Source organism: Oxyura jamaicensis, unplaced genomic scaffold (genome assembly GCF_011077185.1).
Source record: "Oxyura jamaicensis isolate SHBP4307 breed ruddy duck unplaced genomic scaffold, BPBGC_Ojam_1.0 oxyUn_random_OJ72145, whole genome shotgun sequence".
Classification (NCBI taxonomy): domain Eukaryota; kingdom Metazoa; phylum Chordata; class Aves; order Anseriformes; family Anatidae; genus Oxyura; species Oxyura jamaicensis.
In genome coordinates, this window is record NW_023310890.1 from 15604 (window position 1) to 28439 (window position 12836).

The 12836-nt window shown below is 53.7% G+C and overlaps 1 pseudogene; it reads right to left on the reverse strand.

The window, feature by feature from the left end:
• LOC118159804 overlaps nt 1–12836 on the reverse strand; it is a 23960-nt pseudogene that overhangs the window by 7804 nt on the left and 3320 nt on the right.

The window sequence follows — 12836 nt, forward strand, 5'->3', positions numbered from 1 at the left end:
TCCCCTCCCCATCAATTGCCCACCCCCAGCCTGCTGGCTCTTGGGGGTTTGGAGGGAGTTCTGATGTTGTGCCAGCACTATGCGGCAATAGACACAACACTGGAGTGATACCAGTGCTGTTCCAGCTATGAGTGCAGAGCACAGCACTGTGTGGGCTGCTGCAGGGAAAGGTGACTCCATCCCAGACAGACCCAACACAGGAAGGCAGCGGGTGGCTCTCACCAAGCCCTCAAGGAGGGAATACAGACCTCTGCAGCAGAGAAACAAGCACCAGTGAATGCTGCAAGCGGCTGGGAGAGAAGCAAGGGGAGCATCAGCTCTTGCACTCCCCTCTACATCTGTTGATGAGAAATTTTAGAGACAGGATGCAGGGCTGGGTGGACCTTGGCTCTAAACTCATCCATGTGCTCTCACATGGGCCCAGACACAGCTCAAGTTGCAGTCACTGGGACTAACAAGGGCTGGGAGCTCACATCAGAAGCTAATGAAAGGAGTTTGCACCTGAAGAGTCTTACCCTTTGCTTTTTAAGTGGAAAAAAGAGCTCTTTGGCTAAAAACGCTTCCCATTTTGTTCATTAGAAAAAACTGGAGTGCAGAAAAATATCAGTTTCCAAAACACATTCTCCCAAACTCCCAAAAAGGAGAAAGTTGGGGGAGTGCTGAAACCCACAGAAACAGCTGCTCCCTCCATAAGCCTGCCCACACTCCCAAGTAGCTTTTCCTTCTCTTATAAATCAGTTTTAAACACTGTAGCTGTTGCTATCCCAGCCACCCTAGCACCCCAACAAAGCTAAAACAACCCTGTGGTCTCTCCTGGCTCCCAGGAAGAGAGTATGTACCTGAAAGATGATCAGCAGACAAAATAATAAGAGTGTAGGGCCACAAGTCCACTTGGATGTGCCAAAATGTTCCCTTGGGAACCAGAGACATTTACCAGGAAATCCCCAAAGCTCAAGAGGTAACAAACAGTAGAGGACCTTTTTCCCTTGCATGTCTCACAGCTGGGAACTAGCAGATAGCCCCTGTGATGTAGGCTGCTCAGTAGGGCTCTCAAAGCCACGACCCAACTCCAAAGCCAGGTTAAACACAGCAGAAGAGGAAATGAGTACAAAATCTCTATGTTCCACACAGAAGCCTAGGAGTCCCCACATATCCAAGAACCCTGGAGCCAGGGGCTGACCAAAGGAGGGCTCAAGACCCTCACGCCACAGCTCTCCCACAGCCCTGGCCCATGTGCTGCCAGCATTCAGGTTGACAATGAGAGGGTTGTTGTTCCAGTCAAAGGCCACCAGCAGGTTGAGGAAGCGCAGGAACCCTGCCTGGGGAGAGCTGCAGACAAAACAAAACAGTTCAACACTGGCATTTGCTCCCCCGGCCTCACACCTCGGCAGGAACAGGGGTTGGGAGTGACTTAGCAATGCCCAGGCCACACACAGCCCAGGAAGGGATGCTCAAGGTGAGAGTATGAGGTGCCTCCCCTTCTCCAGGGCCCTGAGGAGTCTTCCACCCTTGTTCCTCCCTCTCCATGCAAAAGAAACCAGCAGAAATTGAGACACTGTCCCTGCATCTCCCAAAACATGGACAGGTGGGAACAGAGCAAGGGTGAACCAGAGACAGGGCTGCTCCCATCTCCAGGACAGCTCTGTGCAATGCTGGCCAAGCTCGCTCTGTGCCTGCCTCGCTGCAGCACAACATGCTCGCAAAGTGAGACATCTAGGAAGACTGGGCTCTTACTAGCAGGCTATTTTAGGAGACAAGTAAAGCTTTCCAGGCATCAGGCAGTTACTCCTCCTGTTTTGGGGAAGGAAGCCAGATCCTGAGTGCAGGTTAGCATAACCTTTTGACTCCACATGGAACACAAAGACAGCCTTTAACTTCATTTCACTCCCTCTGAGCTGTATCCAGCCCACCTGCCAGAGGCCAGCAAGCAATTGACCCCCAGGGATTATTTACCAACACACTGCTCCGTTCAGCTTTCAGTAGCTGACCTTCTGCCCTTCCCTCGGGAGTTCCTTCCAGGACAAACACAAGCCGCAGCCACCAGCACTGCTGTAACTTCCCTCCCAGGGAACCTAGGAGGGCCAGCGTGCTGGACGCCACCACACAGCCCTCACCCCAATTCTCCCATCACCACCCCCAGGACAAGGAGCCCTGACAATTCTCAAGAAACACAGCAGCTGTACCACCAGCATGCAGAGGCCACCCCATGCCTCCTTCATCCCAGGTAAAGAAAAAGGCTCTGAGTCCCCACCAGGCCAGCTCGTGCTCCTCATCCTCACCTGGGCAGTGAGGAGGGGGCTGGGTGGAGGAAGAGAGATGCTACAAGAAGGTCCACACACTCCTCAGAGATGCAGTCACTCAGGAGCTGGACGCTGACCCAGCGCTTGGCCAGCTGGCAGGAACTACCAGAGACAGGGTGCTGCTGCTGGAGCCTGCAAGAAGGCAGACAAATATCTGTGAGTGTTCAACAGACACATCCCAGGACTCAAACCAGCCTTTTCACATTCAGCAGGAGAGAAGGATAAACACCTGCTAGAAACACGTGTCCAGCACCACAAGCACAGAGCACTCTGGGGGTGTTGAGATTTTAGAGGGAAAGAAGTAGAAATGCTGCTACACGTTCCCCACTATTCATACTGCTCTTTGGTGTTTGTCTCCCCACGTCGGTGACCTTTGATGTGACAACAGGGACAACCAGCTCTACCCCTCTCCTCCCTCACCAGCTCACAAGATGGGCTGAAAAACTACTTCCCACAGCAAGCTCCTCACAATACCACCCTCCTCCATCATCGAAGGGCATCTCCACACGGGCTCCTGGCCCCATTCTGTCCGTCCCATACCCTCTGCCTCACATACCCATGCAGGGAGCTGGTTAGATAGGGTCGATGCAACATCTCCAGCTCCAGCTGCTGAGACTCCTCTGTGTCCTGGTATTTTAGCATCCCTTCAGGGGTGACCACCTCCTTCAAGATCAGGGGCTCTCGGTGGTAGGGAACTTGGAGATGGAAAACATAGCCATCCTGGGGTGGGGAGGGAAGCACAAGTCAGGCTTGGCGGCAATACAACCAGGCTGCTGTGCTCCAGGAACACAACAGCAGCAGCCCAGCAGCAATGCAGTCTTCCCATTCTTCTTGCTGGGCCTTGCACCCAAATCCTGGTTGTGATCACCTCCATAACCCCTTGCACACCCCCCGGTACCATGTCACCCTCAGCCCACAGCTCTGGAGGAAGCCCCCAGGCCCCCCTACCTTGTACACGTGCGTGTGGGTGACTGCGGGCCTGCAGAGGAGCTGGTGCTGCTGCTGGAGGAACTCAGCCCACTGGCGATAGAAAGCTGCCTTGATGCACTTGATGGCTTCCTCGTCCCGTGACCAGCAGCCACTGCCTTCCATGTAGTAGATGACTGGAGGCAAAGGGACAACAGAAGGCCAGTGAGCCCCATGCAGAGACGGGGTGCTCGCTGGGACTAGAGGTTATGGCGGGGGAGCAGGAGGAGCTGGAGCTCTGGTCCCACCTACAGGACACAAATGCAGTGGTGATGGAGTCCGCATCATCACTTCCCTCCGCTTCTCCCCCCCAAATAATCTCCTACTCGCATCTCTCCCCACTTACTTTTCAGAGGGGCGATGTAGGCTGGGCAGGGCTTCACCTCCAAAGGAAGCAGCAAGTGCTTGGTCCTGATTTGGTTATGGAAGGAATAAATCGTCTTCATGGGAATAAGAGGGAAGACCTGCAAGAGAACAACCACCAGGGCACTGAGAACAGGAAGCAGAAACCCCGTGGCACTGCACACCCCAGCCCCCAAACCTCCTGGCCCCAACACAAAGAGCTTAGCAACTTGTGTGCTCAGCCCTAGGGGTGGGGCAGCAGAGAGGAGACACTACACCACCCTGAGGGCCCTCAGTGGCTACAAAAGAACAACTAATTCTCTATCCCTCTTCACCCCAAAACCCAACAGGGTCAGCTCTCAAAACCCAACTCCCCCAAACTCCTTACAAACCACCCCTATACAGGCTGTGCCCAGGGACACTCATATTGGTGTACCAGAGGGCCGTGTAGACACCCTGCACAGCCGTCACCAGCAGCAGCAGCCCCTCCAGGTTCCACAACTTGCAGCTCAGGTCATCGTAGGAGCAGATACTGACCACAGCCTCCTCACCTGTCCCCAATTCCTGCAGACACACAGACAGCACCTCTGCAGTTGCCTCCCCCACTTCCATGGCACAGGTGCCCACCCTGCCTCGCTTACAACTAGCATTGAGGCCAAGGAGCTGGGACCTTTGTCCCAGAGAGCAGCACCTGGCACAGGTGCTCAGCAAGACAGGAAGGTAAAAGAGAGTGAAGACGAGTAAATCTGTCTGCAGCTCCCCAGCAGCCACAGGCATCCTAGATGCATTTCAAGAGAGAAGTGAAATGATTTCCTGTTGCTGCCTTACTGTCTCGCACAAGAGCTCTACTGCCAACTTTCTGCCTAGAAAGGGAGAAGCTAGGAGTGATTTGGGGGTAAAGAGATCACATTGGCAAGGCAAGAGCTCTGCTGCTGCCTCGTCTGGTTAATGCAACATCAGCAGAGGCAGCAATTAACAGAAAGCTGCTCTGACTACACCCTAAGCCAAGACAGAGCTGCAAAGCATGACAAAAGCAAAGACAGAAAATATCCAAAGCATCTCAAGAACCCCGGGGAACGTGTATAAGCAGCACTGAAAGAATTGCTGCTGTCCTTGCAGCTTCCACCACCCTGAAGCACAGAAGAAGAGCTTGAAATGGGAAAGAGACATCACTGATGCCAAACAGCTCAGTTCAGACACAGCTGAATCATGTTGCATGCATTTGGCCTGCCCAGGCTTTACAGCAGAGCAGCAGCACCCTCTGCAGGTCACACCACAAATGACAAACCCTGGTCCAGCGGAGGCTGCCTATCCCTAGAGCTAGCTGCACCATCCATCTCCCCTCATCCACCACATCCCTCAACCACCCCAGGCTCCCCGAGCTGCCTGCACATGAGCAGCTGGAAGAGCAGAGATGCCCCTACCCACAGCCCTGCACACAAGAGCAAGTTTCTACTTTGTTCCTCAAAGACTGGTTACAATCAGACTCCTAAAAAGGCTCTCAGGATCTGAAAAGTGCATCCTCTCACCCCTGGATTTATCACCCCTGCTGGTCCAAGGCTAGCTTGTAGGGACACAGTGCAGAGACTCTGCTGCCTTGACACACAGCAAGTTGTCAAAACTATCCTTTTGTCCAAAATCTGACAAGTGGCTCTGCCCAGACTGCAGCTGAGGCTGATTTCACATGGCCAAGCTGGACTTAGGAATAGTCCCCGTGCAAGAGACTCCTTCAGTCATATCTGTTCCCCTTAAGAGTTAAGGAGGAGAAAGAAGAGTTTCCTCCTTGTGAGAAAAATCTCAAATAATTTTCTTCAGACAGGACCTTCTGTGAAGCTATTTTATTCGCAATTGCAATGGCAGGTGCCCTGCCAATTAGGAGCGCATTTTAGTAAACAACTCCTAACCTTTTATTCCCTATTACCCGACACCTGATCACCTCCCATTTCCTCATTGGCTGAGTACTACAGGTTCACAAGCTACTTGATGCTCCTCTATACCATACATGTACTTTTTTTCTTCAACCCTTTGATTTCCCCTTTTTCCTTTATGTTTTGAGAACTTGTGATCTCTGTTTTACTGTTCCCACACCGCTCATCCTGTTTTTCTCAAGCTGCTGAACAGCGAGGCCTTCTACCGTCCGCTTATCTACTTAGCATTTCTCCTTATTACACACTCCTATGTTCAACAACCAGGTAAAAGTCCCTGATTTTTACCAAACACCAGCAAAGCAGTGCTAAAGTGCCCACAGCTCATCTCCAGGCTTTAAGCTTCCACAAGCTGGAGAGAAGTACAGGTGGAGACATTTCCCAGCCTACAAGACCCACTTTTTTCTGTCTCAGTGATATTTCTTTGTTTCAGGTGCACAATCAGTTGCAGCACTAGGGAGCGCTAGGTGTGCATGATCAGGACTTTGCACCGGGACAGGAAAGATCTTTCTCTTGGATTTCCCAGGTGGATCTGCAGGATGAAGGCACAGGAGTGCCTGGCCAGTGCCCTGAAGGATGCAGGAGGTGAAAAGCTACAGCCAGAGCACAGCGGGACCACGATGTATCCTTAGATGATGTGGATGTAGTGCATGCCAGCAGAGAGGAGGCCAGAGGGATGCTTGCAGGGGAGAACAAGGTGTGGAAGCTTGACAGAACAAGAGCACTTCAGCAACTATGCTTTTTGTTCACAGGAAGGACTCTGCAGATGGACACACTGCCTGTCTGAGCGCCTGAGGACAGGCATTTTCCTTACACTTGCTGCCATCTCCTGGGAAGCACTCAGGTGCCTCAGGTCCACACAGCTGAGATGACCTCCCTACAGCTCTTCCCATACCTCCCTTCCCTGAGAGAAGGAAACGCTCCCTGCATTTGGGGAGCAACTGTACCTCTTTCCCACTCTTGATCACGGAGTCCAGCAGTGCTCCTGTGTAGCAGATGGACGACTCAGGAATATCGGCATGCCTATATGAAGGGAGACAACAGAGCATTAGAGCTGGGGCACCTCACCCCATCTACCCTGACACTGCTGGCCGTGCCCACAGGCAAGGGTCAGTCCAATCCCTCCACACAGAAAGGCCTGTGAAGAGACCTGTATCTTTGTGTTCCTCCTGTGCCCAAATTATCAACTCAAAGCAGCACAGCAACTTGTGCAGCCTCACAGGATTCAGACGTAAAGCTGCCAACACAGCCTTTCCTTGCAAAACCCCTCCTTGATTCAGAACAAGAGGCCCAGGCAATCCCTTTTTCCTATGCAAGAAGGGATCATTTTTAGCAGGTCTGAAATTTGACGGTAAGTGCTCTTGGGAGACCCAACCTTGTTAACTACCACAAGGTGTCAGACCATTTCATGAAACATCCAGGAAGAAGCCATTGAGACCTTGCAGCTCTACCAACAAGAAATATTCAGAGGGATGCTGGGACATGAAGGCAGGACATCACTGCCTCCTTGCATCTTCTCCTAGGAAGCAGCCAGCAGTATCCAGACCACAATGCTGAAACGACTTCCACATTTCACTGAGTTCAAGTGACCCACAGCTCCCCCCAAAGCACAAGTCTGATGACAGGTTTACCACAGACATGGCAGAGAACAGGGAAAACAGCAGCTGCCCCCCACACAGCCACACGTCACCCAGCCCCTGCTACTGCTCAGTGCTACTTACAGCTTCAGCAGGTGCCTGACAATCTGCTCAGGGATGAGGTGTTTTTGACAGTGCTGGCCTCTCACACCACTGCCTCGCATATGGTGCCATCCTGGAACTGCTGCAGCTCAGACTTCTCCCCCCAGAAGGTCTGGAAGTCCACGGCCTGAAGGGAGACATTGGCCAAGACAGGCCACGGGCATGGGCCACCACGGGGACTGGCCAAAGTGCTCCTGTGACTGCCAGCACCACCTGCAGCCACGGCAGGGCACCAGGTCTGCTTCACTCCTCAGTTCCCTTAACCAAATGGAAGCCCCAGGATGGGTGGAGCAACAAGCTCAGGTCTCCCACTGCTTCTTCCACATCCCAGTCCCTTCGCACTCATCCCTGCTTGGCCATCACCCTTCCCAGACCAAGGAGCATCCCGGGGGCCAGGATGTCCTGTCACCAACAGCTCAGCAGTCCCCTCATCCTTGACCCATAATGCTTTCTCCATAGCATCACGCGTGGCATCCCCAAAACCAGTCTTCCCCACCCACCACCACCCCACACAAAGGGAACTCCCCTCACCTCAGGGCGATCCGCTTGTGGTCCGTTCTCCAGTGTGCTGGCAGCAAACTCATGAACAAACAGGAGCCCAAACATCAGGGGCCCAACATCCTTGTGCTTTGGGGGTTCAGCATCAATTGGCCACTGAGAGGAAACACAAAATATGAAGCATGTGGAGAGATGACATTGCTGGAGCAGTGTCTGCTGGGATAGGTAAGCTTCCTGCTATGCAGGACATGCTCTCAGGTGCCCACATGGGCACAGACAGGAAAGGTCTTAACAGGCCTCCTGGTGAGAAAGCCAGTTGCCTACACCTTGCCCTACTGCTGGGCCATGACTTCCACCTAGACCAAGCCTCCCAGCCGCACCTCATGCCCCAGGTCCTACATTCCCACACAAAGGGGACAGGCGCATCTCCTCCCCTGTGAGTAAAAATCCTCTCCCTGCACCCAGCAGTGTCACGAGGGATGTACAAGACCCCACGAGCAGCAAAGGATGTAGTGTCACTGCCCACTGTGTTACCTCAGGGGTCTGAGGCAAGGAGTGTGCCACGAGCAGCGCTCTTCCAGCCAGCCCGCGGGCCAGCAGTTGGACAACAAAGGGGAGGGCTGCAGCCACATAGCTCCCACCACGATCCATCAGCTCGTTCAGCAGCTCCATCTTCTTGCAGGCACTTTACAGCTTAGAGACGTGCTTCAGGCTACCAGAGGAGAATAGCCAGTCACCCACCTCTGCCTCCTCCACCAAATAAATCCCTTCTGCGAGAGAGATGCTAGATGATGGGTAAAGTGAAGGAGCAGAGGGTCCTTGCCCAAGATGAGGGCTACAAGAAGAAACGCTGCACTTTGGCATCTCAGGCCAAAGCACAGCTTCCCAGAAGGAGAGTGGCAATCTAGGCAGTAGAAGTGGAAGGGCCAAATGGAAGAGGCACCAACATATATCCCAGAGCTAGTAGGGCCAACTCCAGCTAGACAGGTCCAAATCCACCCTGGTCAGAAACAAGAAGCAGCCCGCTCCTCTCTGAATAGGCTCCCTCAGCACCACCCCAGCAGCACGAGGAGACTCACTGGAAGACGTGGTCAAAGGTTCTGAGCATATGCTTCAGGGTCATGAGCAGCACCTGGAAGCCATCCACCATCCTGTCATCCAGAATTTCCATGAAGCATTTGGCTTCCAACTGGACCTGAGTGAGGAGACAAAGCAGGAGCATGAACAGGAGGGGAGGAAGAAAGCAAATCCCTCCAACAGCACTCACCAGTGCCCCCCAGTGAACCACAGCCACCCCATCTCTGTGGTCCCCAGCAGACCCCGAGGTGAGACAGCCTCTATCCTCATCTGCTGGTCACTTGACTACACACTATGCTGCTGGCTAGACACCCCTCCTTGATGTCCCTGCCAAAGTGGGTTTTTCTGTTCCAAAACATTTTTTTTCCTGCTAAACAGCTGTTTGGCTTCACCTGAAGGTACCCACACACAGGAGAGCAACTCTCTTCCACCATCCAAATGCAATAGGTAAATCCGAGTCTTAAAATTAACTCCTAAGCTTCAGAGCCAAGGATAGGCATTAAAAGCTTGAAATGCAGAACCGAACCCACTCCCCACATCCAACAGCCTTCTCTCAGACACCCAACCACTCTGCATGCCTCCGCTCTCTAAGGCGGCATCCCAGGATGCCCTGACAACCTGCCGGTATCTGGTGGTATTTGCTAGCAGTCATATCCACACAGAGGTTCACCAGCCCGGAGGGATCCACAAAGACCACTTCAAACTCCTGGTGGAAGTCAGCTAGGGCAGGCTGGAAGAGCAGAGACAGCCCTCAGACCCACAGCACAGACACTAGAGCACCAACCACCACCTTGCTGCCATTCCACAGCAGGCACTTCCCTGCCCTGGCTGTGCTGGCAGCACTCCTCTTGCTCACCAGGGAGGCATCCACGTCCTTTGCGCCCAGGACACCCACGTCCCCGTCACGCCCAGGTCAGTGGTGGCTGCAGGCAAACAGAAAGGAACAAATCATGCTGCCACCTGTGTCTCCCCCACTGGTGAGGGTGGTATAGCCATTTGCCAATGCCACTGTGATCTCAGCTATGTCAAACAGGGCTACAACAAGGTGCTGGAATCTACCCTCCCCTCTCCAACATGCTCTGCTACCACATCCCCCTCCTGTCCATCCTGCCCACAGGGGCTCAGCAACAGAGGGAGAAGAGCCATACCCCCCCCTTTCCTCTACTCTGTTCAGGCTTCATGCAGAGACTCTGCTGACACCGGGCTCTCCCTGCCCAGAGAGGCCCCTGGAAACTCACCCAGGAACTGCAGGATATTTCTCAGCACCTGGTACCCACTCATCACCCTGACGACCTTGCGTTTCATCAGCAGGTATGCAACCAACATGGAGACCAGGAAGCTGCTGAAGCACCCCAAGCCCTGTGGAAACAAGTGGCCGAGTCAACAAGAGCTCAGCGAGGCACCACAAGCCAAGCACACCACCCAGTGGGGACAAACCACCCCCCTTCCACCCCAGGAACGGAGAACAGGCCAAAGGCATGGTGGCCACACAAACAGAGCCCAGCCCAGCCCTTACCTTGCTGAGCTGCCTCTGGTTCAGCCACACTTTGAGAAGGGCTATGCTGTCCTTCATGCCCGGGAAGTCAGTGGAGGCAGCGGACAAGAACTGCAGGTGGGACTGCAACACCGTGTCGCAGAGGATGGAGTTGTTGTAGTGTGGGGTGGGTGGCTCAGGGGCTCCTGTGCAAGGAAGCAACCAACATGTTGGATCCAACCACAAACCTCGCACTCACAGAAAAGGGCTGCAGCGAGCCCAGCTCCAGGTGCAACAAGCAGCCTCGTGTTCCCCCAGCCCAGGCCCTACCTTCTTTGGGGGTGCTCTGCTCCATGAACCAGGCTATCCGGACGTTGTTCTTGCTAGGGTGGAAGCAGCTTGGCTTGAAGAAACCCGGGGCAGGACAGGCGTGAAGTCAGACAGTAACCAGCTTCTCGTCCTTACCTGTAAGCACCAAAGGGGGAAGAAGATAACAGGGAGCAGGGGTGAGGAGGTTGGACAAGAAGGACAGTGCCAGACAGAGCCGTGTTTCTGTAGGGTCTGCTTTGCTCCCTGAGGGGCCCAGAGGGTGGGCAAGCCAGCAAGGCCGGGGAGCCCAGCCAAGCTGCAGAGGAAGGCTCAAGAACCCTAGGAGGGGAAGAAACCTCGAGGATGAGGATGGGTGAGGGATGAGGGGAGGGAGAACTGGGAGCAAAGCTCCAACATTTATCACCAATTACAAGGACAGCCCTGAACTGATCCGTCTGCTGGAGGAAGGGGCAAGCTCTACCTTGGGGCCTGAGGAGCAGGACGGGCTTGAGATGGTTGCTGTTCACATAGGCAAACTTCACACTGCCAAAGAGCTTCTCCTTGGAGAAGTGGGCCAGGTACAGAGCTCTCTTGCAATGGCAGTGCTGGTTCAGGTTGTCTTTGTCCTGGAAGACTTCCTGCAAGGATAGGGACAGGGGAATCTCAGCTCTCCTGCATGCAGAGCCTGGTTAAGCCCAAGGCACTATGCCTACAGCTCCCCCCATCTCCGACACGCATCTACAGCCTGTGGGAGCTCCAGGTCAGCGAGGAACTGAGGAACACTGCCTTGCTGGTTCACCAGGCTCTAGGATCACAGAATGGAACTGTGCAGCCTAACAGGACACTGTATCTTCTCAGAGCCCATCAGAGCCACACTGAATGGCAAGAGGAGGCAACTCTAGGCCAGCAACAGCCTGCAAACGTGAGGCTCCCTCTAACACAGACTTGGCAGTAGGGGCAGAAGTGCAATGACATTCAAAGCCAGACAACATTCCACTTCCCCAGCAACGTAGAGGAGGTTCAGCCCAGGCCAAGGGCATGAAGATCATCATGAGGAGCTAAAACCAAAGCCACTGAAATCTCTGAACTAGCATCAGCACTGAAGCCTTACTCCCCAGCTCCTCACAGAAGTTGCCATGCTGTGTGTGTCTGGAATTGAGGACAGGAACAGGACCATAGGGGACAGGAAAAGATGGGGCTCAGCTCAGGCACAGCCAGACTCACCCATGGCACCGTCATGGCCACATCCACATTGATCTCGGGCTTAACACAGGTGCCCAGCAGGTAGCTGCCTACCACACTCAGCTGGGCCGGTGGCAGGAAGCGGAACTTGACCTTCACATCAAAAGGCACCTGCAGGAACGGCACCTTCATGTTCCCATGTAGCCACATCTGGTCGGTGAGCTGGGAACAGGCAGGAGAAATAAAGGCTGTAAGCATCACCAAGAGCAGATGGGCACAGAACAAGACCCCTCCTCTCACACAGCGCTGCCCTGAGCTGGCAGGCACCCACGCACAGAACTTCAAGACCCCCTCCAACATAAAGCAAGGCAGTATTTTTTCTGTCCCTAAGGGAGGTTCCCATGGGGAACTGGCTCTGTCATCAGCAGAGCCTGCTCCACATAGGGTCCCCCACATGGGGGCCTCGCTGCCTCCTCCAGCCCCCTAGGACCTACATCGCTTTCTGAGGTCTCTGGGATGGTGCTCAGCAGGCCGTTAATTTCATGGAGGAAAGTATTGTTCTTCTTCTTCTTCTTCATCTCCTTCAGTGTAACCTCCTTCAGAAGTTCTTCAATCTGCAGGGGAAAGGGGACCACGAAAAGCAGCTACAATACTAGAACTGCACCACTGATGGCAAGCCAGGTAAAGAAGACAGCAAGTGAGCTGGGCAATGCCTGGGTCTCTGCAAAAACAGAGCTGAGAGAACTGTCAGTCCTCTGCAGGAGCTCCTGCCCTCTCCTGTGAGGTGCTAGATAAAATTCAGCTTCATTCCACTGACTTCTGTGTGAGTTCCAGCCATGAAAAAAATGGTATGACACCCATAGGTTTTGCTCTCAGAAAGGTTTTTGCATGACAAAGTGCCAGCTCTGAGAAGTAACCCTGCAGGTTCACATCATGGATGAGATCCTAGAGATCCCGGTACCAAAACTAGGAAGCGGTCAGGAAATCAGAGCTGCTCCTGATAAAACCCACAGGTGTGAGGGCC